Below are 26350 nucleotides of genomic sequence, written 5' to 3' on the forward strand. Positions count from 1 at the left end.
TATGTCCTTAAGATCACTGAAGAGGCAGAACTGATTTCTGAACTTGAACACCCGGAAATAAACAAGAAATTAGCGTATTTCTGTCAGAACACTGAAGGCAGAACTGATTTCTTAACTTGAACACCAGGAAGTAAAGAAAATGAAAAATAAAGAAAATGAGAAAAAACAAGAGTCCAGTCCAGGAACTAAAGAAAATGAGAAAAAAACAAGGGTCCAGTCCAGGAAATAAAGAAAATGAGAAAAAATCAGAGTCCTGTCCAGGAAATAAAGAAAATGAGAAAAAAAACAAGAGTCCAGTACAGGAAAAAAATCTGAGTCCTGTCCAGGAAATAAAGAAAATGAGAAAAAAAGAGTCCAGTCCAGGAAATAAAGAAAATGAGAAAGAAACAAGAGTCCAGGAAATAAAGAAAATGAGAAAAAAACGGAGTCCAGTCCAGGAAATAAAGAAAATGAGAAAACAAGAACAGTCCAGTCCAGGAAATAAAGAAAATGAGAAAAAAACAGAGTCCAGTCCAGGAAAAAGAAAATGAGAAAAAAAAACAGAGTCCAGTCTCGTTAAGGAACTTCTCACTCCAAAGGAATCCATCATTTCCCTGCCAAGTATTGCAGAGCAGCTTTAAAGGTGCAGGAAACCCATCACAGAGATTTCATATTAATGAGGTATATCCCTGGGGATATGGAAGAGAGAATACTGCCCACGTATCCCCCTGCCTGACGTAAGAGCCAGCTAAGCGGGGCGGAAGCTTGAAGCTTGAAGGGGGAAGGGGTGAAAATCCTCCTCCTCAATTGAAAAAAAAATATGTAACAGTAGAAGAAGGGGCAGTAAAGAAAGTGTATATATATATCAACGAAGGTTATTCGAGTACTTAGTATTTCGAATAGTTGTTTCCTATTATACAGTCCCTTAGCCTAGCGGTTAGCATGCCTGCCTCTTGCACAAGGGGTCCCAGGTTCGATGCTGGCTGTTGGAGGTTTGTATGTTCGCTATGAAGGTGCGCGTTCATATACACTTTATTCGTATATATATATATATATATATATATATATATATTTTTCTTTCATACTATTCGCCATTTCCCGCGTTAGCGAGGTAGCGTTAAGAACAGAGGACTGGGCCTTTGAGGGAATATCCTCACCTGACCCCCTTCTCTGTTCCTTCTGCGGTATAAAAATCTGCGTTCTAGCACTACACACACGTCTTAAGAATCTGTCTCTGCCAACCTGTGTAGCAAACAAAGTCACTGAGAAGGATACGGCAGGATGTGCACCCCCAGCGTTTCCTGTCATGGGCACGCGGCTTCCGCTCCCCCACCATCTCAAAGAGCTTTTAGTGTACTTGTTTCTGAGGGGAGCGAGGCGATACGTAACGATACTGCAGAGCCTGAGCGGCTCAACATTCTTGGGCGCCAAGGTACTAGCCTCGGGCATGCCCCCCGTTAAGTTCCCTTGAGAGCGACGGGGATGCGATCATATTCCGAAATTTCATCGAACTCTCATTCACTTTCAGGGATGATCGCCCGGGAGAATAGCCTAGCCCATCCCCCAAACTGGCTACCTCAGTATTAGTTCGATGTTTTCCCTCATTCCTTATATTCCCTCCAAGTAACGAACCACTGTACATTATCCCTTACCAACTCACTCTTCTAGTTCTTCGCTCTTGTATATCTTCAGAGTCCTCCCTACCCACCAAATAAATAATACATATAGCATTTTCTTACCTCAGTTTTTCAACTTCATACATATAGCATTTTTTTACCTCACTTTTTCAACTTCATACATATAGCATTTTCTTACCTCACTTTTTCAACTTCATACATATAGCATTTTCCTACCTCACTTTTCACTCTGATGTCAAAAAGTATTTTCCTCTATATTCTATCCCTTATTCCAGTTCTAGATTGCCATTTTTCCCCTGTCCCTTCTTGCTGAGCGTTTTGGAAATAATATATGATGAAAACGAGTATTTTATACAAATATTGTAGTATACCTTGCAAGCTCCAACCACTTCATTATCTCCTATCAACCCCTTGATATGTCGATTATTCCGTTTTCATGCGTAATGTAAGATATCTATACATCTAGAACAATTCTATCGTTTTCATATGCATATTTATGGTACGCTATACACGTTCCCATTCTCAACAACAAGAGAAAACGAAGCACGTATCTATATATATATTCCACTCGATACCGCTACTTTCGACTCATTGTTTTTCTTCAAAGCTACTGTATTTAAATGACATACTGAAACTATGCTCGACCAAAACCCGATGCTATCCTCCGCGCATACATTGACCTTTTCCTATGTATAACTTTTCCTGCCATTCGCCCGTTCTTCATCGTACGGCCCATGCATCACACCCTACATTTCCTGCGGGACGACGATCTATCCAGCGCTCTCACGACGACCCTTGAAGGCAACGGGGCGACCGTCGAGTGCGAACGGGTGCCGACCCTTCTTGAGTACGCAGCCCAAGGCCCTTGAGAGTGGTGGGCGACCTTTTGACCTAAACGCCTAACAATTGTCAGGTCAAACACGACAGTTGCAGCTCCCGACACCGGACGCCTAAGACGAACGAGGTTTAGGAGACCACCTTGTGTGTGTGTGTGTGTGTGTGTGTGTGTGACGCTAGGCTACACAACACATATATACATATCTCCGCACAGGTCTCGCCGCCGAACTTTCTCTAAACTCGGTTTTATGTTTAGGTTCACACTCCCTCGGGATCCGAAAACAACTTGAAAGCCAGCAAACTGGAAAGAGAAATATTGGTTTTGCTTCATTTTTATTTATGTCTGTGAGGACAGTTTACCCGTTTCTTGTTGTAATTTGAACATTAAAGTCTCTACATTATCTTTTTTTTTAACCACTGTGAACGTTTCATAATTCACCAAAGAAGAGGTACGACGGAATTACATAAATATTGCAATGCCCCTCGCTTGTTGTCTGTGCTGGAGTTATGTACAGTGAGAGATGGACTGCTACAGTTATTAGTATAATTATTATCCTCCTCACGTGAACGCTGTTATTATCTTGATTATAATCAATGACTGTTCCTTTCAGTACTGTACGCAGAAACATTGTTGTACTGTGTTTCTTTCTTTCAATATATATATACATACATATTTTTTTTTCATACATATTCGCCTCATCCCGCGTTAGCGAGGTAGCGTTAAGAACAGAGGAGTGAGCTTTTGAGGGTATATCCTCACTTGGCCCACCTCTCCGTTCCTTCTTTTGGAAAATTATAAACGGGAGGGGAGGATTTCCAGGGAATACGTGGGAAGCATTCTTTCTCCCCTATCCCCAGGGATAATATATATCTATATCTATATATATATATATATATATATATATATATATATATATATATATATATATATTTTTTTTTTTTTTTTTTAACTATTCGCCATTTCCCGCGTTAGCGAGGTAGCGTTAAGAACAGAGGACTGGGCCTTTTTTGGAATATCCTCACCTAGCCCCCTCTGTTCCTTCTTTTGGAAATATATATATATATATATATATATATATATATATATATATATATATATATATATATATATATATATATATATATATATCGAGTCCAAACTGAGAGGTCGCGTGTCTTGTTACAATATCCCTCTACGTTTATTCGTTTGCTCTCTCCCAAGTCTGTCAGTTCAGTGGTTCTCATGTAATTTAGTCTTAAGTATTTCAATTTTCTGTCGGTATTGTCGGCACGCGTAGAATGGCTGCGGCCAATTGCTCCCTCTTGCCGTGTGGTTCGATACCTGGAGTCATTCTCACAACTGCTCTTAGGACCGTTTCTCAGGAGCTGCTGCTCCATCTCGCTCTTATCTTCTGTACGGTACGGTCTCGAAGCACGACGGTACGGTCCCGGAGCACGATGGTAAGGTCCCGGAGCACGACGGCACGGTCCCGGAGCACGACGGTATGATCTCGGAGCACGACGGTACGGTCTCAAAGCACGACGGTACGGTCCCGGAGCGCGACGGTATGGTCTCGGAGCACGACGCTACGGTCCCGGAGCACGACGGTACGATTCTTGAGCTCGACGATACGATCCTTAAGCACAGCGTTGTGACCCCCCCCCCCCCCCCCCCCCCAGCAACATAGCACGATCCTTAAGTACGACGGCGCGACCACCGAGCACGATGGTTGTGCGATCACTTCAGAATGACGGCACGGTCGCTTGAGCACGAAGGTGGGACGACCTTTCAGGACGACGACGAGACGACCCTTGGGTGGTGGGTATGGCAGCGTGACCTCTCTGGCCATCAATAATGCAGGGTCGTGTTCCAGGGGGGGGGGGGAGTTAATCACCTCAGGAGTGTTAGGACAGGTCAGGTGAATCTTAAAAACTTTCTCTTCAAACTACCATAACGTCTTTTTAATTTTCCTGGGTTCTTTACATTCAACCAATCAGTGGGATGTCACTGCATCCCTTCTCCTCTGCACTCTTCCTGCACCTTGCTGTGTGAGTGATGGAGTTCCCAATTCCTCTGCAGACGGTCAAACGTTCTCTCGAACGATGGTGTGAACCTCTGAGCCAGACTAATTTGATCATATCGTCATATGAACAGCATCAGCTTCAACGTCAGCTGGGGAGAGCGATTGCAAGGTTTTGAAATCCTGCAAAACAAAGAGGCACAGATGGTGCTGTCACAATTTTCTCATATCTACAGTTACAGAAGACACACAGGCACACACACACCCACACACGTGTGTGTGTGTGTGTGTGTGTGGGTGTGTGTGTGGAGAACATCATACAAGTATAATGTTTACGGAAATCCTTTGTTCTCATCAAGCGACACGAAATCTTTCCCTGGTGTCTGACGGTGACAAAGTGAGTGCGGTTTTAAAGAGCTTAAGATATCTTGGGAGATAGGATATATATATATATATATATATATATATATATATATATATATATATATATATATATATATATATATATATATATAATAATACTGAAATAAAGATTGAAGAAACACCTAAAAAGTACCATACACAGAATAAGTAAAAGAACTACATGTGTGTGTGTGTGTGTGTGTGTGTGTGTGTGTGTGTGTGTGTGTGTGTGATCAACAAGAAAGCAACCACTATCTTGGCTTCTATAAAATCAAGGTACACCTGTTGGACGTCTTTCTTATATTCTGAAACCAAAAGAGACCTATTCATCGTGGGAGCTTCTGAGCACGACAATACGACCCTTAAGCACGATAGTGCGACTCTTGAGCACGAACAGCAGCACGACCCTAGGGCACACGTCGGCTACACCCCCTCAAGCACGACGACGATATAACACTCTCTGGGCACGACCCTTGACGACCCCGGTGCTACACGAACACTCACGACGACCTCCCCCCAAAAAAACCCTTGAGTACGACCTTTAAGTCTGTCGGGGGCAAGTCATCCAACCCAAGTCGTCCGTCGTGCTCTGCCCAAGGGTCGCAACCCCATGCTTTAAGAGGAGGAGGAGGAGGAGGAGGAAAAAAAAAATAATCACATGTCCTTCCCTCTCGCACAATGCTTCCTTGATGCTCAGCGAAGCACCCAGTTGAGGCGGACCCCACGGCGTGGGAGGGAGAGGTGTCGTGGAATTCAAACAGTCACCCAAGCTGACTCAGATGAATCCCGTGGGAGAGAGAGAGAGAGAGAGAGAGAGAGAGAGAGAGAGAGAGAGAGAGAGAGAGAGAGAGAGAGAATGTCTTTTCGTACCATTTTCTTTACCGCCCTTTCGTTAAATAGTTCCTTGGGAGTTACAAGAGCGAGGTTCTCTTGAATAAGGTCGGGTGCGAGAGTAAGGTCGGTCGGGGGTCGAGAAGTAAAGGTAGGGAGGAGGGAAGTATAAGGTCGGGAGGGGGGGGGGGGCGAAAAGTAAAGGCAGGGAGGCGAGAAAGTAAATGGAAAGTAAAGGTCGGGGAGGCGGAAAGTAAAGGTCGGGAAGGGGGAAAGTAAAGGTCGGGAAGGGGAAAGTAAAGGTCGGGGAGGGGGAAAGTAAAGATAGGAAGGGGGAAAGTAAAGATCGGGAACTAATGATCCTCCCTCTCGCCACGGGAGACGGAACGTCTGCCCCGCACCGGCCATGATTTATGCCCCAAGATATTTACTGTTGGCCGCAAAACAGTGGGAGAAAGATCACTCTCTTGCCTTCCCCGCCTCTTGTAGTAAACACTAAGCAAAACAACAAACAACGCACACACACACTGGCACGTGCCGGCAGGCCATGTGTGAAGGCGCGCTGATGAGGCGCAGTGGATGTATTTTCTTGCCAGACGCAAATCGTTTACGACGAGGTGTGTGTGTGTGTGTGTGTGTGTGTGTGTGTGTGTGTGTGTGTGTGTGTGTGTGTGCGTGCGTGTGTGTGTGTGTGTGTGTGTGTGTGTGTGTGTGTGTGTGTGTGTGTGTGTTTCCCCCTCGGTTTATATGTCCTTAATATTTCATTACCAATGTCGATCCGGGACACTGTGGCGAGAGGAGATTGCAGCGCGTCGCAACGCGTGGCCATCGAGGCCCTCCCGCAGGTGTTGCCGGACTCCGCCCGGCTCCACATAACACGGCGAGTGTGAGGAGTCATCTTTGGGCGGGGCGAGGTGGGGCGGGGTTTGTTTACCTTCGTCAGTTGATGGATTGGACCTCATGTGTTCATGTTACCGGAGCGACGCGACCCTCGTCCTTCTGAAGAAGACGTGTGTTGTTGCATCGTCGGCAAGCGCTTCATCCAAGTCCAGATATTAATTTTTTTTTTTGTCTTTTCATGACGGATGAGACGGCAAGGACGACAGAATGCACTATGCGAGGCCATCTCATCAATCTCTCTCTCTCTCTCTCTCTCTCTCTCTCTCTCTCTCTCTCTCTCTCTCTCTCTCCATCCATATAGTCCGAAACGGATTATTTTTTCCTAATCAAGCCTCAGGTGTTGGTGGCATCGCCATCTCTCTGTAGGACAAGTTCGCTCTGAATATTAGAGGAGCGCCTTTCCTCGCGAAGATCCTGTGGCATTCTCGTGTTCTCGTTCGGTCCAGACTAGCTATAGGCACAGCCCGCGATGGCAGCGGCTCCTCCTCCTCCTCCTGTAGGTGGGTGTGTGTGTACACAACGCGCTACCTTTCCCCGAAGGAATGAATGCCCCTTGAACACCACCCTCCGTGCGTCGACGTCCGTTCTCACGCTTGCCTTCCTTGCGTATCCATGTGCAGTGGGCCTTGCCTGTCACCCACGCTGGCACGGAAACGCCTGGTCTCCCGCCACGTAGACGGGGAGACACGACTTTTAAATTAACGACGACACCTCGCGGTGTTTCCTTCGAATCCATTTAACGCTTTATATCATGGGCCGTGACCCGTCGAGATGATGTGGTAGCCACGCGAGGCATCTGTCTCGGGACAACATTTTCGGTCCGATCGTGGACGAGGCATCACAATAGTATGACCTAAAACTTGTTAGGTCAGGTCAAAGGGGAGGCCATTATAATACCCAAGGGTCGTATCGTCGTGCTCAAGAGCAACCAACATACATGATAAGCGACAAAAATTAGTAGAATGATTTATTTTTGACTTTCACTTTATGATTTTAATTCCATGATTTATTCTGGTTTTTGTCTCTATGATTTATTTTGATTTTGTCTTTGCGATTTGTTTTGATGCCTTTAAAATTTGACTTATCTTTATGATCTATTCTGACTTTGTCGATTATCTACTTTTCCCCATTATCTACTTTGTCTATATGATTTAGAATATTGCTATCGAGCTAAGAATATCTTGCTGCAAGAACCGTCCAGTGGGTTGACTTTTTTGTGTCCCGTGGCTATGCAGGGTTGGAGCGGCTCCACGCCAACTGGTGACTAATGTAGCCCTTGGTACCCCGGGTTTTTTTTACGTACGCAATAAATGCGAGGCAACACCAGTACGTTGGGGCAGGACAGGACCTAGAGGGACACCGCTGTTGATGGAGAAAAAGGGGGAGAGAGGTTTATCCATCAACACCCACGGAGAGAGAGAGACAGACACCGGCCAGAGAGGAAGGTAGATATGACGGAGCAGAGTGAGGGAAGGAAGCAACAAGAAGTGAACTTAGAGATGTGACCCCGATGCCACAGGAGAGGCACTGTCATCGTGGTCTATGTCTGTAATTAGTCTCTACCAAACGAAAACACAAGAATGCAACACAGGAGCTTGGGGGAAAGACGCTCCTCCGAAATACAGGACGATCTTGTCCATAGAGAGATGGCGGTGCCAACAACACGAGACTGAATTAGAAAAATAATACGTTTCGGAATCAATATATATATATATATATATATATATATATATATATATATATATATATATATATATATAGAGAGAGAGAGAGAGAGAGAGAGAGAGAGAGAGAGAGAGAGAGAGGGAGAGTTAATGAGATGGCCTCGAATAGTGCATTCAGTCGTCCTTGCCGTCTCATCTGTCATGAAAAAAAGAGGAAAAAAAGAGCTGGACTTTGATGAAGCCCTTGTCGACGATGCAACAGATGTCTTCTTTACATCAATAATATGAACAAATGAAATTATAGCCATCCAGAATTCTATTTCAGTAATGTTTTCCATCCACCTGGGCCCAATACAAGCCCTGAGCAAGCTCAACTTTTAACGAGACATGTGCTTCTAAATGTTCGACTCTGTTCTGGGGTCTTTTGTTAGACAGAAGCAGAGCCCAACTTCTCTGACAAAGGGCCATTGTGACGTTGCAAGTACAGCTTGCAGAGAACACTGGATTGGAGATAATGGACAAAATTTACACTTTTAGAGCCAATGGAGTGTAAATACATCCAACCCTTTCGTAATATATCATGTCTCATCTCGAGGGCTTTGTAGTTCGGGTTACAACACACAACCAGTGGTTTACAGCAGTCTATAAAAAAAAAAAAAACCGCTAATGGTTCCCTGCTCAGTTCATAACTCAGAATGTGTGGTTCCTCCGTGCTCTTATAACTCCCATACTCGGTGGTCCGTGCCCCATCTCACAACCCACACTGGCTGGTCCATGGTCTATCTCACAACCCACACTCGCTGGTCCATGGGCTGTCTCACAACCCACACTGGCTGGTCCATGGGTTATCTCACAACCCACACTGGCTGGTCCATGGGCTGTCTCACAACCCACACTGGCTGGTCCATGGGCTGTCTCACAACCCACACTTGCTGATCCATGGGCTGTCTCACAACCCACACTGGCTGGTCCATGGCCTGTCTCACAACCCACAAGTGCTGGTCCATAACCCACCTCAACCCATAATTGGTGGTGGACGGCTCACCTCACAAATCACACAGTGCGCATCCCTAAACCTCACCTCGTCTTCCAATCCACAACTGGTGAATTAGTTCATTTAAAACTCTCACCTTGCGCCCAATGAGAGGTTGTCCCCAATTCATTCTTCAACAACCCTGTCCGACGTTAAAACAACCACATTTGCTGATAAGTGCAGGCGATATGCGGTAAAATGTTTACAAGTCAATGTCGAAGTTGCTTTAAATACATGGGGGACATAAGCCTTCAAAAAAATAACAGTATGTGCGGCACCAGTGTGTGGGGGGTCATTGAACTTGCAGGATGAATATCGACTGGCTAGAGAAGGTGGAAGGACCAAAAGAGAGCAAGAGAGAGAGAGAGAGAGAGAGAGAGAGAGAGAGAGAGAGAGAGAGAGAGAGAGAGAGAGAGAGAGCTTGGCTCCAGGACGAAGCCAAGATGCCATAGGTTTGCTCCCAATGGACGTTAAGGGGGACAAAAGGGGGAAACATTACCATAACTTTCCCGATCCACGCTGGGTACGGCAGCGTCGCCGTGGTGCGCGTCTTCGAAAACAGGGAAGGAAAACCAGTCAACTAGAGAGGAGCATTTAAGACGCCAGGCATGTGGGAGAGTAGGACAAGACGTGATGAAACAAATATCTAAAAAAACAAACGAGAGATGAGGGATGGAAGAACCCGAGTGAGAGCCAATGAACTCATCCTCACGAGGTGTATATCCTATGAGCACGACGGTACGAACTCAAAGCACGACCTTTGGAGGTACGGCGACCATCATACCGTAGAGTCGTACCGTCGTACTCAAAATACGTTTAGGTGCCAAGGGGGTTGTCAAACCGTAGATGCGACGGTAATATGAACTAGATATAATGATAATATTAATCAGGACGTATTGCATTACCGTAATTCATCGTCAGCCTCCAACACAAATGCAATTATTTCAATCATATACGAACGGATTTCTCCAAGGCATAATTGTACGGCAAGTCTTGTCCCGTAATAACACCCAATGAAAATGTCATCTGCTTCGTAAGATGACAAGCCGCTGCGCTCGCTGAGGTTACGGGGGCAAAACACACTGTCATTAAACGAGGCGAAATTTCTTAACGACACGGAGCGTGAGGCATGGCAGTAACTCAGCAGATGCGCGGGAACTGCTGTCTGGCTGGCCTCACAGTCACTCGGGGGGAGAGGTTAGCACGCTACTCCCTCTGCTTGTAATCTTAGTTAGTGATCATGCAGCTGGTCTCATGGCCGTATTAATTCTTGGGGTTAAATCAGACTAAATGACAGAAATTTCTTGATATGGTTAACATTTTCTCAATCCGACCAGCCACATCTTTCGTAATCCTACCAGTCACATCTTTCGTAATCCTACCAATCACATCTTTCGTAATTCTACCAGCCACATCTTTCGTAATACTACCAGCCACATCTTTCGTAATACTACCAGCCACATCTTTCGTAATACTACCAGTCACATCTTTCGTAATACTACCAGCCACATCTTTCGTAATACTACCAGTCACATCTTTCGTAATACTACCAGTCACATCTTTCATGATAATAGCCTACGGTTACAGCTTTAAGACGACTAAGGTACGAACACTGAGCACGACGTAACGACCCTTGGTGTGTGTGTGTGTGATGTCCTGGCCTCTGAAGGGTTAGGTCTTAAAGTCAGGATACCAGTACCCAAGGGTCGCACCGTCGTGCTTAAGGGTCACACCATTCGAGCTCAAGAAGTCAATCGGGTGACGAGACTTACCAGGGATGATAGTGCTATGCAGACACAATCCTGCCGTGCCCAGGGCCCCTGCCGGCATGGGTCGCGCGTTCCATCATCTGAAATGATACCAAAAATATACCACTCAACAATAATTGCCACTAAACCCCCATTTTTTTTTAAAGTCTGTAGCTTCAGCAACACATACAAAATGTCTCTCACCGAGGCCAGACCTCGAAGGATAATTTAAAAATGGGGTAAAAAACGATATATGAAATGTAAAGAGAGGAAGACAGACAGTCTTAGAAGTTTTAGGTCAAAGGGACTCATACATTTTCTTTAACTATGTATGACCTGACAACAAAGCGTACGACCCTGAACCCTTAAGCTAAGTCATAAACAAAGCTTTCCACCTTGAACCCTTACGCTAGATCATACCAAAGCATACGATCCTGAACCCTTAAGCTAGGTCATAACAAAGCATACGACCCTGAACCCTTAAGCTAGGTCATAAACAAAGCTTTCGACCTTGAACCCTCAAGCTTGTTTATAACGAAGCATACGACCCTGAACCCTTAAGCTAGGTCATAACAAAGCATACGACCCTGAACCCTTAAGCTAGGTCATAAACAAAGGTTTCGACCTTGAACCCTCAAGCTTGTTTATAACGAAGCATACGACCCTGAACCCTCAAGCTTGGTCATAACGAAGCATACGACCTTGAACTCTTCAAGCTAGGTCAATAACAGATCATACGACCTTCAGCTGTTAGCACGCCAGGCTAACCAATCATGTCTGACGCCATCTCCCGTTACTCGACAATAAACATCTTACCCTATAAATCACACGACTAGTTCGCGCTACTACCGTCGAGTGGAAGTTCAGAGACTGCCATGTGGAATGGATAAAGAGGAACGAAGTGAGGATAATGATCAACTTGGGAATGGACAAGGGAAGGAGAGAATAATTGAAGACAAAAAAAAAAAAGAAAAAGGCAGAGGAGTCGGCAGTGATTGGGAAAAGATAAACGCATTACCTACTTTTGGCGGGTTTTTCTTTATTCTCTGCCGACCTGGTTTCCAAGGTGACGCTTAAGGTTTCTTTTGGTAAAAAAGAGAAAAAAAAGCTTTTTTTTTTCTTCTCCTCAGACAGGTAAGATTTGTTTACGTTACATAGAGCCTGTCTGGCGGGAGTAAGATTTGGTAGAGTCAGGGCATTTATCATGAATACTAGGGATGGTATGTCACACTCAGCCTTTTCACAATTCCACAACCAACCAGTCGTGCTGGGACCGTCCTCAGAGAGAGAGAGAGAGAGAGAGAGAGAGAGAGAGAGAGAGAGAGAGAGAGAGAGAATCGCCCGTAGTCGAATGAGTTACAAGTGTTTCTGAACCCTGTATTCCGTTTCCCTGTGAGATCAACAAAAAACTCTTCCATTATCGCCTATTTCGGGACGAGAATTTGAAACGACCACAAGACAATCTGCCCACCTGGTAAAAACCACAAAAAAATAAATGAAATAAGATAAAATAAAAAAAACGCCCTGAGTTAGGTTAGGTTAGGTTATAAAGGTAAAGTAAGGTTTATTTATCGTTTATTTAAAGTCGTCTGTGTATGGTTTATCTGGGTAGGATAATTTTTTTCCCCGGTTACTTAAGAGACGTGAAAATGTTTTATCATTCAAAAGTTTAAGCAAAGAATGCTTTGTTTAAGCTACAGAAGGTTTACGCAAGTTGGATCTGGTCTGTCTCGGATATACTGAAGTTGTCAAATTCATGAGTAGTTTGTCAGATATAGCTAAATTTAGAAGGAATTCATTCATTTCATCACCTAAAGCGTGATTCGGTACGATAAGCACTTACACGACGCACGTCTGTCATGGTAAGCTGACACTGTTTATATGGGGGGGGGGGGGGGAGGTAAATGGTAAGATTAGGCAATGTATGTTTAAAGGAGGTGAAGCTTGTTCGGTTTCCCTGAAGTATGTTAAGGTCCCGTATAAGGTTTCTCGTGTGTTCTGGTAAGGGTTGTGCACGTTATCTCCCTCACCACCAACCTGGCTATTACCGATAAATACAAGACGGTCATACCCTTGAGCATGTTGGTGCAAGGCGTCTAAGGTCCCATGGATGATTCGAATGCATCAGGCCCCTCGAATACCATTGCAACTTCAAACCTGCGTCGGAGTTAAATGGTGACTAGCGCCAGGGGTGGGGTGTGGCTACGAAAATGCCCATACACAAGCCGTGATTAAAAATAATACGACAGAGGCAGGCACACTGTGAAGGCTCACCGACGAAGCCCTGCACTGTGAAACCACACAAATGTTCCCCAACGCGCGTTCAAACTGCACTCCATCAACACGAACAGCGTTCAAACGGCACTCCATCAACACGAACGGCATTTAAATTGCAGTCCACCAGCACGAACAGCGTTCAAACTGAAGTCCGTCAGCTCGAGCAGCGTTCAAAACCGCATCCCTTCAAACACCAATAGCACTAAAAATGCATCCTACTGAAACAAACAGCGCACCAGACTGCAGTCCGTACAACTGAATAGCGCTCACACTGCAGCCTACCAACACGAACACCTCTCGAGCCACAGCCCATCAAAACAACAGGAACACAGCTTCAAACTGTAGCCCATCAAAACAACGCGAACGCCGCTTCAAACCGCATCCCATCAGCACCAACGAATGCGGGCACGTGTGGCTACTTTCGACTTCATCAAGCTGCATATTGAGCGCTGTTCCGGTCATGTGTATGGTTTCATCACAAGGTAGGGCTTCGTCTGTGACACCCCCCTCACACCTCTGATGCTGCTGCTGCATTGACTGTAGTTGTTTTTATCATGACTGGTCCCACGGAGTACTCCGCTGCACGGCCAGCCAATGGCACACTCAACAGTCGACAAAGACTAGCAGAAAAAAAGATGAAATACCACCATTCATGTATGCTGTTTAAGAGACACACTTAAAGGCTTTGGCGTTTGGACAACCAGACACCTGAGAAAAATATGTTTTTCAAAACCTCTCGGTATGAATGTTTATACTTTCAGTTTATGGTCTTTCTTGTTTATTGCCTAGTCGTTACATTCGCTCCGTCTATATGAACGAGCAAAAGACCGTTACTATAAAGTTGTTTTACAATACTTTCTGTACACTTCGCGCTTTATGTATTTCTAATTAATGTCAGTGGAGTATAAACTCTTTAAAAGGCTGTAGCTTTCTTTTTTCTATAAGTTTATCACTGTCACACGAGCTTAAGTTCGGCATTCATTTCACAAAGTTTCGACTCCAGTTAGGTTTGGAGCCTAGCTTCACAAAGCTCGGGCGCCTATCCTAGCCTCGCTAGTTTGAAAGCCTAACCAAATCTCACTAAAAGTTCGAAGCCTAACCAGGCCTCTACAACCTCATCAGCTTAGAAGCCTATCCTATCTTCATTAGCTCTGGAAGCTATCCTAACCTAACGTAACCCAACGCTGTGATGGGTAAGAGTCCAACGTTTGACCTTCCTCCGTTGAGGGAAATCATTTTCATCCGTTTCTCTTCCTAATTTTCTATAAAGCTCTGACACCACCATCCCGTTCCTTGATCTTGGCCACACCTAAAATAGCCCGTCACGCTGTGCAGCGGGGCAAAACAAAATATTCTATAAGGGTGAAGATCCATTAGCATCGCATCGCGAGTATACTTCACTGACAAAACGACTTCGATTATATATATAGATAGATTACGAGAAAAGTGATATTCCGAAGACAGGAAAAGAGAAAATGCATCAGCTTATCTTACGGCAAACCCGATCACTCTTCCACTGGAGAGGAGTAGGATTATTCCAAACGAGAAAAGTGGATCAGAAAGATTAGTAAGGATCAAAGACGACAGTAATGTCAGTTTTTTATATAGACGAAAATTGAGCACGTTATATAAAGGGACTGAAAATTCTAAATATGAGGTACTACCTTACAGCTAACTCCCTTAAGTACGATGTTCCTAATCCAAGGATGACCTTAAAGAGTTCGGTCAAAAGGCCAGGCCATCCTATCCAAGGATAGTAACTTTCTGCACAAGGTCGAAGAGTCGCGTTCACAAGGATCACCACGTCGCGACCTGCTCAAGGGGTTACATGGCAGAGTTACGAGCAGTCAAGTCTTACTTATAACGAGGACGCCTGTCCTCGCGAAGTACACAAACACACACACACACACACACTTCGATCGACGCGATTGCGTTCGAAGCTCGAACGATTTACTGCATCCACCGAGACGTTTGCATGACGCGTCAATAATAACGATGATAAATACACAAACTGACAAGATAATTCGACCCTTAGAATGTGTAATATACTGTACCCTCACCGCCAGGGAACGAACAGACTGGAAAAGCCATCAAAAAGTAAAAACCTACCTTCCAGTTATTATACTTTTGAGGTATAGCCAGAAAACTGTCTCATCATAAAAGAGAACGTATGTCTGAAACAGCTTTCCAGCAAAGTGCGTCTTGACATTAAAGTTCCTGAGCCATTCAAGGAAGTGTCATAACTCTGGAAGAAATAGTATTACGTTACTGCAGAAGACGATAGACAATTTTTGGTGGAAAACAAACGAACTTCATTTAGTGCGCCCCACGCAGCAGGAGAATAAGGTGGGCTTCTCTAGAACAGGATGGGTGTCAACGATGCATCGTTCGCCGACTGAAATACAGCATCGCTCGGGGTATAAAAACATGCTGACGGAGTCCGGTAACACATACACAGACACACGCCTGGCTTTGGCTCGTATGTATGTGTGTTTGTGTGTGTGTTATGTGTGTGTACAAACATGATCTGAAGACACGGTACATATACAAAGTTAAGAGACGGGGCAACACTACCGTAAAACACTCTCCCCGTAAAACACACACACACACACACACACACACACACACACACACACAAAATATTTAAACATTATCAGTGGTGTTCACATGACAAAAGTACACATTGCAAAAAAAAAAAAAAAAAATTAAGAGACGGGGCAACACTACCGTAAAACTCTCTCCCCGTAAAACACACACACAATATTTAAACATTATCAGTGGTGCTCACATGACCAAAGTACACATTGCAAAAACAAAAAACTATCAACTGCCGTCGATCAGGAACCTCTGACAGTACCACATAAGACGAGAATCGTCGGCCGCCCTATCGCCGGTACAACGTACCCTAACGCTGCTGGTCTCGAGGGCTCAAAAAAAAAGAAAAAAGAAAAGAAAAAAAAAAAAAAACTCCAGCAGCCACATTCGCTGCAGAAGGTGATGTCTGGGGAGGGGGGCGCCAATTAGCCAGAACCCATTTGCTTGGCGACACTATAACACCCACTGAACAACGTTACCAAACGAACCATTTCTCGCCTCTACACAGCATCAATTACATATACTCCTCTCACGGTGGAGTTAAACCTATAGGAGACTGAGTACGGTAACATACACCACCAGGGTCGCTGGCGTTTGACACCTAGAAACAAGCACTCTTACCTTACTAAGCTTAGTATCTGATAAGGCAAGGACCTGATATCACGTGGCTGCAGAACAAAGGCCAAGTTGTTATGAATATTTGGATTCTTATTTTTCTTACCAAGCAAGACAAATGCTTAACGGATATGATGAGAACGGGAAAAATTAACGCCTGCTTAGTATCATAATGACGAACAGCCTTCACTGCGGCTCACAGTCGTGTTGTGCATATATATATATACATACATACATACATACATATATATATATATATATATATATATATATATATATATATATATATATATATATATATATATATATATATACCTCGCGGGGGGAGGGGTGATGCTATTTCATGTGTGGCGGGGTGGCGACGAGAATGAATAAAGGCAGCATGTATGAATATGTACCTGTGTATATATGTATATGTCTGTGTCTGTGTATATGTATACGTTGAAATGTATAGGTATGTATATGTGCGTGTGTGGGCGTGTATGTATATACATGTGTAGGTGAGTGGGTTGGGCCATTCTTTCGTCTGTTTCCTTGCGCTACCTCGCGAACGCGGGAGACAGCGAGAAAGTATAAACATATCAATGATGAGCTTACTACTATACGACCCCTTGGACATTATGGCCTGGTTTTTGACCTGACCCCAAAGGTTACGTCAAAGACCGCATGTTATAATACCCAAGGTTCAATCCGTCGCGTTCATGGTTAGTGAGGTCGTGCTCATGGGTCGTCCCATCGTGCTCAAGGGTCGTTCCATCGTGCTCACGGATCTTCACGTCGTGCTCAAGGGTCGTAACGTCGTGCTCAATGATCATTCCGTCGTGCTCAAGGGTCGTAAACGCCGTGCTCAATGGTCGTTCAGTCGTGCCGCCTTTAAGGCGACACAGCATCGCAAAACATGTATTGCGAGGCTCCCACAATCTCCATGGCCTGTAGTGAGCTGCCTCATAATACAGGATTCCTCTCCGGATGTCACAACAACTTCCCCCCCGGGGCCACAACAACCATCACCAGCCTAGTCAGTATCTCGTGGCACAGGCTGCTCGACTCAGCACCCAATCAGGACGCCAAGATCAATACTGCTGACCGACAGCAGAGTGTCTAGATGGCCCTCCAAGGACGAAGGGTGGTGGTGTGGGGGGGGAAAAAAAGAGAGAAAATAAAGAATGTTTCCCCAACTTGTTTGTATGTCCCGAGAATTGATTTTGTGTCCAGTGCGACTGGGGGAAAAAAAAGAAAATTCATAGGAAGAAAATTATCTAACTTGTTCTTTACCATTATGCAGGAAAACTAGTTTAGGTTTTATTCTAATCGAAGGGAATTTTAATTAATATTCATTCTAATTCTTGAAGGTAAGAATTTAGTTAAAACACCAAAAGCTTCAGATATGGACAATGATCGTGTCGGAAGCCCTGGCATAATATACATATATATATATATATATATATATATATATATATATATATATATATATATATATATATAAAGGTATTTGTTTATTATACTTTGTCGCTGTCTCCTACGTTAGCGAGATAGCGCAAGGAAACAGACGAAAGAATGGCCCAACCCACCCACATACACATGTACATACATAAACGCCCACACACGTACATATACATACCTACATTGTATACATTTCAACGTATACATACAGATATATACATATATATACACGTACATATATCATACATGCTGCCTTCATCCATTCCCGCCGCCACCCCGCCTCACATGAAATATATATATATATATATATATATATATATATATATATATATATATATATATATATATATATATATATATACACCCAGAACTGAACACGTGATTCCGTAATATCCTGGTAGCCACATGAAAAAATGAAACAGAGATCCGAGCGCTTTCTTGATAATTCACATCTTTAGAGATGCAAAGATAACGAACAAATATGAGTTTTACAGACGTATGTCTATGACATGTAAGGCTCTACCAATATATATATATATATATATATATATATATATATATATATATATATATATATATATATATCCTGATTTTGGTTAAAAACTTGAAAATAAAACTTGAGCAAGAAGCGGTGTGGGAGAACAATGTCAGCTCTGGGCACACGGCCCACAACTGTTGCACACGCTCACACACACTCACGCGGTTGACGTAAGCTTCCCCCGCCAGCAGTACCCCCACAGCTCTCAAGGGAGACACTTATTATCGTCCCAGTAGACGCAGCCTGCAACCTTCTATCTCCGGGCTGTTTATCTCGATGTAAGATTCGTTTGATCTTGAGTCTCTGGCAACGGAGGACCATATTAGATTATAAGAGCAGCATTCTCTGGGTGTTCAAAGGTCATACTTGGAAACCCCCTAGACTTTCTAAGATAACAAAAGCAGAGTGAGGAGTGGTTGTGGTATTATGATAAGTTTATCTTCCGTGTGTTTGGATATTACGACACTCTTGCACCACCAAGGACCCAGCAGTTGTTAAGGTGGGTTTTCCCACCCCTAACCCTTATACCTTGCAAAGGCAAAGTGGCAAGAGTTTCGCCAGGGGGATGTGATGCAGAGCTTGAGTTACATCAGCTGGAACACTTTTCTTACCACATACGGTCGGGTAAATGTATACAAGTTGTCTGTGTCTGTCTGTCTGTGGTTGACGATGGTGTGTCAGTCACCAAAGTTTGTCTGTAGAAAATTAAGAGATGTTGAATGTTAAAGACTTGCTATAGGCAGAGCATAAAATGATAATTATAAAGCTTATTATTTTTTTCATATACATATCTTCGGAAAGCAAAAATGGGTATGTTTGAAGGAATAGTGGTTCCAACAATGTTGTATGGTTGCGAGGCGTGGGCTATGGATAGAGTTGTGCGCAGGAGGATGGATGTGCTGGAAATGAGATGTTTGAGGACAATGTGTGGTGTGAGGTGGTTTGATCGAGTAAGTAACGTAAGGGTAAGAGAGATGTGTGGAAATAAAAAGAGCGTGGTTGAGAGAGCAGAAGAGGGTGTTTTGAAATGGTTTGGGCACATGGAGAGAATGAGTGAGGAAAGATTGACCAAGAGGATATATGTGTCAGAGGTGGAGGGAACGAGGAGAAGAGGGAGACCAAATTGGAGGTGGAAAGATGGAGTGAAAAAGATTTTGTGTGATCGGGGCCTGAACATGCAGGAGGGTGAAAGGAGGGCAAGGAATAGAGTGAATTGGAGCGATGTGGTATACAGGGGTTGACGTGCTGTCAGTGGATTGAATCAAGGCATGTGAAGCGTCTGGGGTAAACCATGGAAAGCTGTGTAGGTATGTATATTTGCGTGTGTGGACGTGTGTATGTACGTGTGTATGGGGGTTGGGCCAATCTTCGTTACTTACTATAAGCGTTTGATTAGAAGGAAGAATAACGTTTAATCATGGATATTTTCGTGTCTTCGCCATTTGACGGTGCTGGGTCACAACTCCTGTACTGCCTAATGTTCTACTCTCAGAGTCTGTTAGGCTATCTGTCTTCCCACTGAAGAAAATGGGAATCGGGGCATTTTTGTCATCTTGACGAATTCTATATGTCACCTTGGTGTTTCACCTTCCTATCAATCGAATTTGCTCGTTACCAATGAATAATGCATACGGTCAAAAGCAATTTAAAAAAATGCATTGAAACGTGAACTTGGAAAGTATCCTAAAAGTAAAACAGACAACTGGTATGATAGAAAATAGCGGTATTACCGAAGAATCAACATTGTGAACGATATACGTAGATCATACACAACGAGAAAAAGAAAATTAATTATATTATATATATATATATATATATATATATATATATATATATATATATATGAGTGAGGCCGCCAGTAGCGTGGAAGCTGAGTGTGTCAGCTTCTAGACTATGGTTCTACGGCCTAAGACGCCACTGCCTTGTGACTCACGCCCAGCAACCACAATCGTGGCGCCAGTTCGAATCCTACTATCGTTGTTATATATATATATATATATATATATATATATATATATATATATATATATATATATATATATATATAAGAAATCGCCCGAAATACGTCAAGGACTTTAACAGTACAAGAAAATAGAAACCAATCTGAGCAGAAAATCTGAGGAGGTAATAGGTACAATAGGATAGATAAAAAAGAGCGAAATCTGATATTTATTTCTAAGGAAAGAATCAGAAGCTCTTTATTCTTCCTTCATGGCTTCTTCCAGCAACAGACGTCTTAAAACCCCCCCTCCCGCGGTGTATAGAGGCAACGAAGGAATTAATAAAGATGCCTGCGACAGCATTGAGCACATCGACCCCCAGGAGGGATTTCCATGGAAAATAAAAAGCCATTTTAGTATAAAGTGGAGTTGCCGACGGGCAGCGCCTGATAAAGTCAATATACATACAAAACGGCCGGCTTGACTCGAGACAAATGGGGCCGTCACAGTTCAAGAACAGGACGTCCACTGGCCAGACAGTGGAGGACAGGTCAAAAAGGGTCACATTATCTAGACTTCTGTAAAGTGGCAGGGAAGTCAAGGTAACGGCAGAGTCGCTGTTGTTGTTTACGCCGGTATGAGTTATCTTAGATTAAGTCTTAAGGGGGCAGAACAGATATTTATTTCAAGTTCAGTTAAAGGGGGCAGAACGGATGTTACTTCAAGTTCAGTTAAGGTGGCAGAACAGATGTTCTTTTAGGTTCAGTTATGGGGTAGAACAGATGTTATTTTAGGTTAAGGGACAGAACAGATGTTATTTTTGGTTAAGGGGGCAGAATAGATGTTATTTTAGGTTAGGTTAAGAGGGCAGAATAGATGTTATTTTAGGTTAGGTTACGGGGGCAGAACAGAAGTTATTTTTTGTTAAAGAGAAGAACAAATTATTTCACGTAAGAAAAGCATGTTTGATTGAATCAGACCCAAACAAGTTAGGTTTAATTCACGAGAGAATAAGTTAGGTTGGGTCTAGTCGTCGTCAAAAGAATGCGCAGGACACAGGAATACGCTTGAAATGGTCGGGAAACAAGTGCACGCCAGATTCCTTTAGATATGAATCGTAAGCGGTGTGTTCTATGGCACAAGGAGATCCCGAACGTCTTTACGCTACCGTGGAAAACCAATCCCTAGATGAAACTGCTGTTAAACACCTCAAAGTACGTATTAACTCTCTTGTAATAACGTCTATTTAACTCGCACGTCAACGATTACTGGCAGCTGAGCGGTCGCCATCCGTCAAACCCCACAGCTAACCCTACACATGTATACATAGTGAGAGTGTATGAGGTCTTGGTTACCCTCCCTCAACACCTAAGAAGGTGTTAAAGACTTTTTTGCTTGATGGAGCTTAACGATGACAACCTTACCGACCCTTGGCAGTCGACTGTTGGGCCTGAGCCCCAACTTATACATGCAAGAGAAAAATGAGCTGACTACCTCACTGACGCACAATGTAACAGCTCCTACTTCTATTGTCCCGACCTTCTCTTGTCCACCACAGTACCAAGAACGCTCTAAAGAACCCTTCCTCCAAAATTCATCAACTCCCACAACCCGTCCCCTTCAAGTCAACCCTCCTACAAACTCCTGAAACTCTTCAACTTGTGGAGAGGGGGAGGAAGAGGAGCTACTACCATCCGGGAAAAATGTGTCAAACTACAAGAGCGCAGAAACGATTCATGTACGAGCCTAGCGGTAGATATCTGGAGTCCCTGAGCACGATAGTACGGGCCTTGAGTACTACGACGGCACGGCCCTTGAGTATGATGGCCTGTCCTCTGACCCGACTTTTAGAAGTCAAAAGTTACACAATCACACTTAAAAGGGTAATACCCTCGTGGTCAAAGGTTATACCTAGGTACTCAAAGATCGTATAGTCGTGCTCAAGGGTCGTAACTTTGTGCTCCAGGGTCGTAACTTTGTGCTCAAGGGTCGTAAGTTCGTGCTCCAGGGTCGTAACTTTGTGCTCAAGGATCGTAAGTTCGTGCTCCAGGGTCGTAACTTTGTGCTCCAGGGTCGTACCTTTGTGCTCAAGGGTCGTAAATTAGTGCTCCAGGGATTTCAAACTCCGACTGTCCGCGGAGAAGAGCAAGTCTATATACACCCGAACAACAATCGACATATCTTCCCTCAACTCTATCGACGGATGCAAAAATCCTATTCAGCTGTACAGATGGACAAAAAAAAAAAAAAAAAAAAAAAAAAAAACTGAAAACTCAAGTCTTGTTTAAAAACTGAACAGGTCCGATCAAAGGCACGAGTTCTGAAAACATCCAAAGCAAATCAAATTTCAAACGTCACGAAAAGAGAGAGAGAGAGAGAGAGAGAGAGAGAGAGAGTCGTTCGTTCGATGAGTCATGTCACAACCCATAACGCGTTCACTGTCCGCTTCGAAAAACAGGTGCAGTGCTCACGCAGATGCAACGCTTGTATATATAATCCTCCCTCGGGGTTGCCTCACCTTGGTATCGGGTGGCGAATAACGCCAATAAAGTAATGACCACTTTACCTCACGTCCCAACGTTTCTGATCGTTTAAAACGCATCGATATGCCACAAATTAATCGTCTTATTAACGCCCAAAAATAAGTGTTGCCTTTCCCCAGCTAAGTATACTCTATTATCCTCATTAAGGCTGGGGTTTGTGTGCGTGTGTCTGTGTGTTTACATACATAAGAGGGAGGACATCATGCAAGCATACAAAGCTGATGACAGACGGGGCAACACGAGTGCAAAACTCTTTCCCTGTAACATGCAAAACTGTAATCACTAGTCCAATAACGTATTAAAAAGGAAAATGGTTAAGTAAAGTGCATTTAACATGAATTTTAAAAACACACGAATGCGATCGACACTAACTTTCACCCTGCCAATGGTGTACCACACACACACACACACACACACACACACTATGGCACAGGGTAAACCAAATCCAAATCTAATCGGAATTCACTTGCTGGATATCTGGCTTCGCTGTGAACTCATGAAATAGAATGAAAACCTGATTATATCAGCAAACATCCAAGAGCTTTGGGCGGCCTCACACACACACACACACACACACACACAATACGGCAATTTCGAAAATTCCGATTCTCTGCCACACATGAACTTCCGAGGTGTGGCACATGCGCCGTTGAGACGTGTGCCACATTTGCATGCCGCAAATTTAGAAAGCAAGCTTGAGCGAGCCTCCCCATGGGATAAATTGGTGGCGTTGGCCCCCGGCTGGCAAAGTGAAGTCAACTGTAGCATTCCCACTCCCGCCAGACGTATAAATAAATAATACACACACACACACACACATATATATATATATATATATATATATATATATATATATTGGACTCATATTGGCCAGCTACACATCTAAATGCTGCACATTCGTGTTCGTGGGTCTTATGGTCAAGTTCCATGGCATAGAGGGCAAAGACAAGATATGGGGCGCCCTTTAAACCATGTTCATAGTCTGGAATGGTAAGGATGGGCAGTATCCTAATTCAAGTGGCCTTACTGTGCTAAGAAAAGGGAGAGTAAAAAGAGAGAGAAAAAAAAGAGTATCTTCCCGGATAGGTCCGATGAATTTCTAAAAGGATCGTTACAACGCATGTTGCTTTCGGTCGGGATGGTAAGCGGGAATACGAGACAAGATTCTTGATAATAATGATGGTATTCCCACTTCATAGTTATTCTCCATAGAGATATTAAGTCAATATATACGTTGCATTATTACCGTTAAAGAGATTTGTAAAGTCGATGACAACCGATATATTAACGATATCATGAGAGCAGAGCTACCCAGGTGAGGACAGACCCATGGGCATTTCTCAGTATCCTTCGTCCGAGGTGTCATATTTATTCACACAAAAAGTGGTAAGATACTTCTTTATCTTACTCCGTGTGTAGTACAGTAAAGACTTCAGCACCATATGACAGACAATACTAAAAGATCGAGTCCTCAGCGGTTGTCCAAAATAAATATATCAATAAAGCCCTTTAAAACCATACACAGAACCAATGTCAGTTGATATCTATTTTTCATACTGATATAAAATCGTCATAATCACATTCGTTAAAAATCGTCATAATCACATTCGCTAAAGGTCTTCATAATCACGTTCGCTAAGATTCTTTATAATCACAACCGATAAAAGTCGTCATAATCACATTCGTTAACATCATGACATTCATTCACTGGAGCTGCTGGAAAGGTTCAGGCACGTCTAAAAAAAAAGAAAAAAAAAAAAACCATGCCACAGCCACAGCCGTGTAGACCGGCCCTAAACCATATAGAAAACGTATTTACTGCGGTACGATAATTCTAACCGGACCACACTCGCCCGTTGGTCGCCGGACCGACGCGCAATATAAAAATCCACCTGAGAGAGAGAGAGAGAGAGAGAGAGAGAGAGAGAGAGAGAGAGAGAGAGAGAGAGAGATGAATGGGGGTTTTTAAAGGAGGAAATCCCCGAGGAAACGCCCATAGAGGCGACCTTTTCTCCTCTCTCTCTCTCTCTCTCTCTCTCTCTCTCTCTCTCTCTCTCTCTCTCTTGGAGGGAATGAAGGGGACAGAAGAGTTTACCGGAATCGGCCGAAAACTGGCGAAAAGGACTTTGAAACAATTTGACACGTGGACAATACGCCGTATCTGCAAACATCTCGCGTGTACGAAGTTTAATTACAGGTGCATAATTACAATTCACATCCAACATTACAGGAGACTGTAAGGCCGCTGGTAATTGCAATAAACACAGCAATACGTCAGAATGCCCAGAGAAAAACAAGACGATGAAGACCATTCTCATCAGCTGATGTGATACAATATGACACTGTCTCTCTCAAACGTTAAAAGGATATATTATCATGTGAGGAAATTCGTGCATATTAACAGGATTCACTAAAATGTTAAATTGCATGACAGGGCATAACCTGAAAGATTGCTGGCGGTTCTGCGAAACTTAGTATTCAACATGTTAATAAGTTTAACATATTGACACAATATATCACCCATCAAAAATTCTAACAGTATTCAACATGTTAATAGGTTTAACATTAGCACAATATATCACCCCCAATCAAAAATTCTAACATATCACATGATACATTAACAATAATTCTCACAAATCAACATATAATTCAACAATATTAATAGTTCTCACACGTTACAACAATACAATAACAATGTTAGTTGCTCTGACAGAAAGATTAACATTAGTTTATGATGACCAAGGACATGGTCTGAGGCACACAGCATATATAATGTTTGTACGCCATACACAGACTTAAGGAAGTTTGTATGGCAGTGGATAAGGTGCTGGAGATGGCGGACCCCACGAGTGTAAACTCCCCTCACCCTTACGGTACGAAGAAGTCCTCCACACAGATAATTAAGTAAACACGTAAGCAGCTTAAGATAAACTGAGACCATTACTCTACCGGAGTCTCAAAGCTTACCAAGAAAAGCTTTAGGACGAGAGTACGATAACAAGTGTATACACAAGCTCGTGTTTGGGACTTTCATTCTAAGTTCTCAACTCACGCTTGTTCTCGCGCGAACACAGTGCGATGAAACGTATACACAAACATGTTGGCCTTTCTGGTGTAATGATTTTCACACGGCAGTGTCAAACATCGCAAGGCCAAAAAGGCATGGAAATTCTACTCGTCACAAGGATAAATAATCGTGTTTACTCTCACAGTACTTGGCCTTCCTTGTCATCACTACTACTCTTTTTTTTTTCTTTTTTTGGAGACAAAGACGGATATCAGCCACGATTCAGGAGCCCAATGGCTCTGACGAGCTAATTTGATCATCATTAGCCTGTTTACATGCAGACGCACGTGATCCAGTTTCT

The 26350-nt window shown here is 43.5% G+C and overlaps 1 protein-coding gene and 1 long non-coding RNA gene across 3 annotated transcripts in view; one reads left to right on the forward strand and one right to left on the reverse strand.

The window, feature by feature from the left end:
- LOC139758798 (steroid hormone receptor ERR1-like) overlaps positions 1 to 26350 on the forward strand; it is a 301766-nt gene that overhangs the window by 11837 nt on the left and 263579 nt on the right. The gene's annotated exons all lie outside the window — the stretch shown is intronic.
- Positions 11055 to 26350, reverse strand: part of LOC139758800 (uncharacterized) — a 281740-nt gene continuing 266444 nt past the window's right edge. The window contains exon 5 of the long non-coding RNA XR_011714930.1: positions 11055 to 11132. This is a non-coding gene — a long non-coding RNA (uncharacterized lncRNA). The remainder of the gene's footprint in view (positions 11133 to 26350) is intronic.

The sequence above is a fragment of the Panulirus ornatus genome, chromosome 31 (genome assembly GCF_036320965.1).
Source record: "Panulirus ornatus isolate Po-2019 chromosome 31, ASM3632096v1, whole genome shotgun sequence".
NCBI classification, from domain to species: domain Eukaryota; kingdom Metazoa; phylum Arthropoda; class Malacostraca; order Decapoda; family Palinuridae; genus Panulirus; species Panulirus ornatus.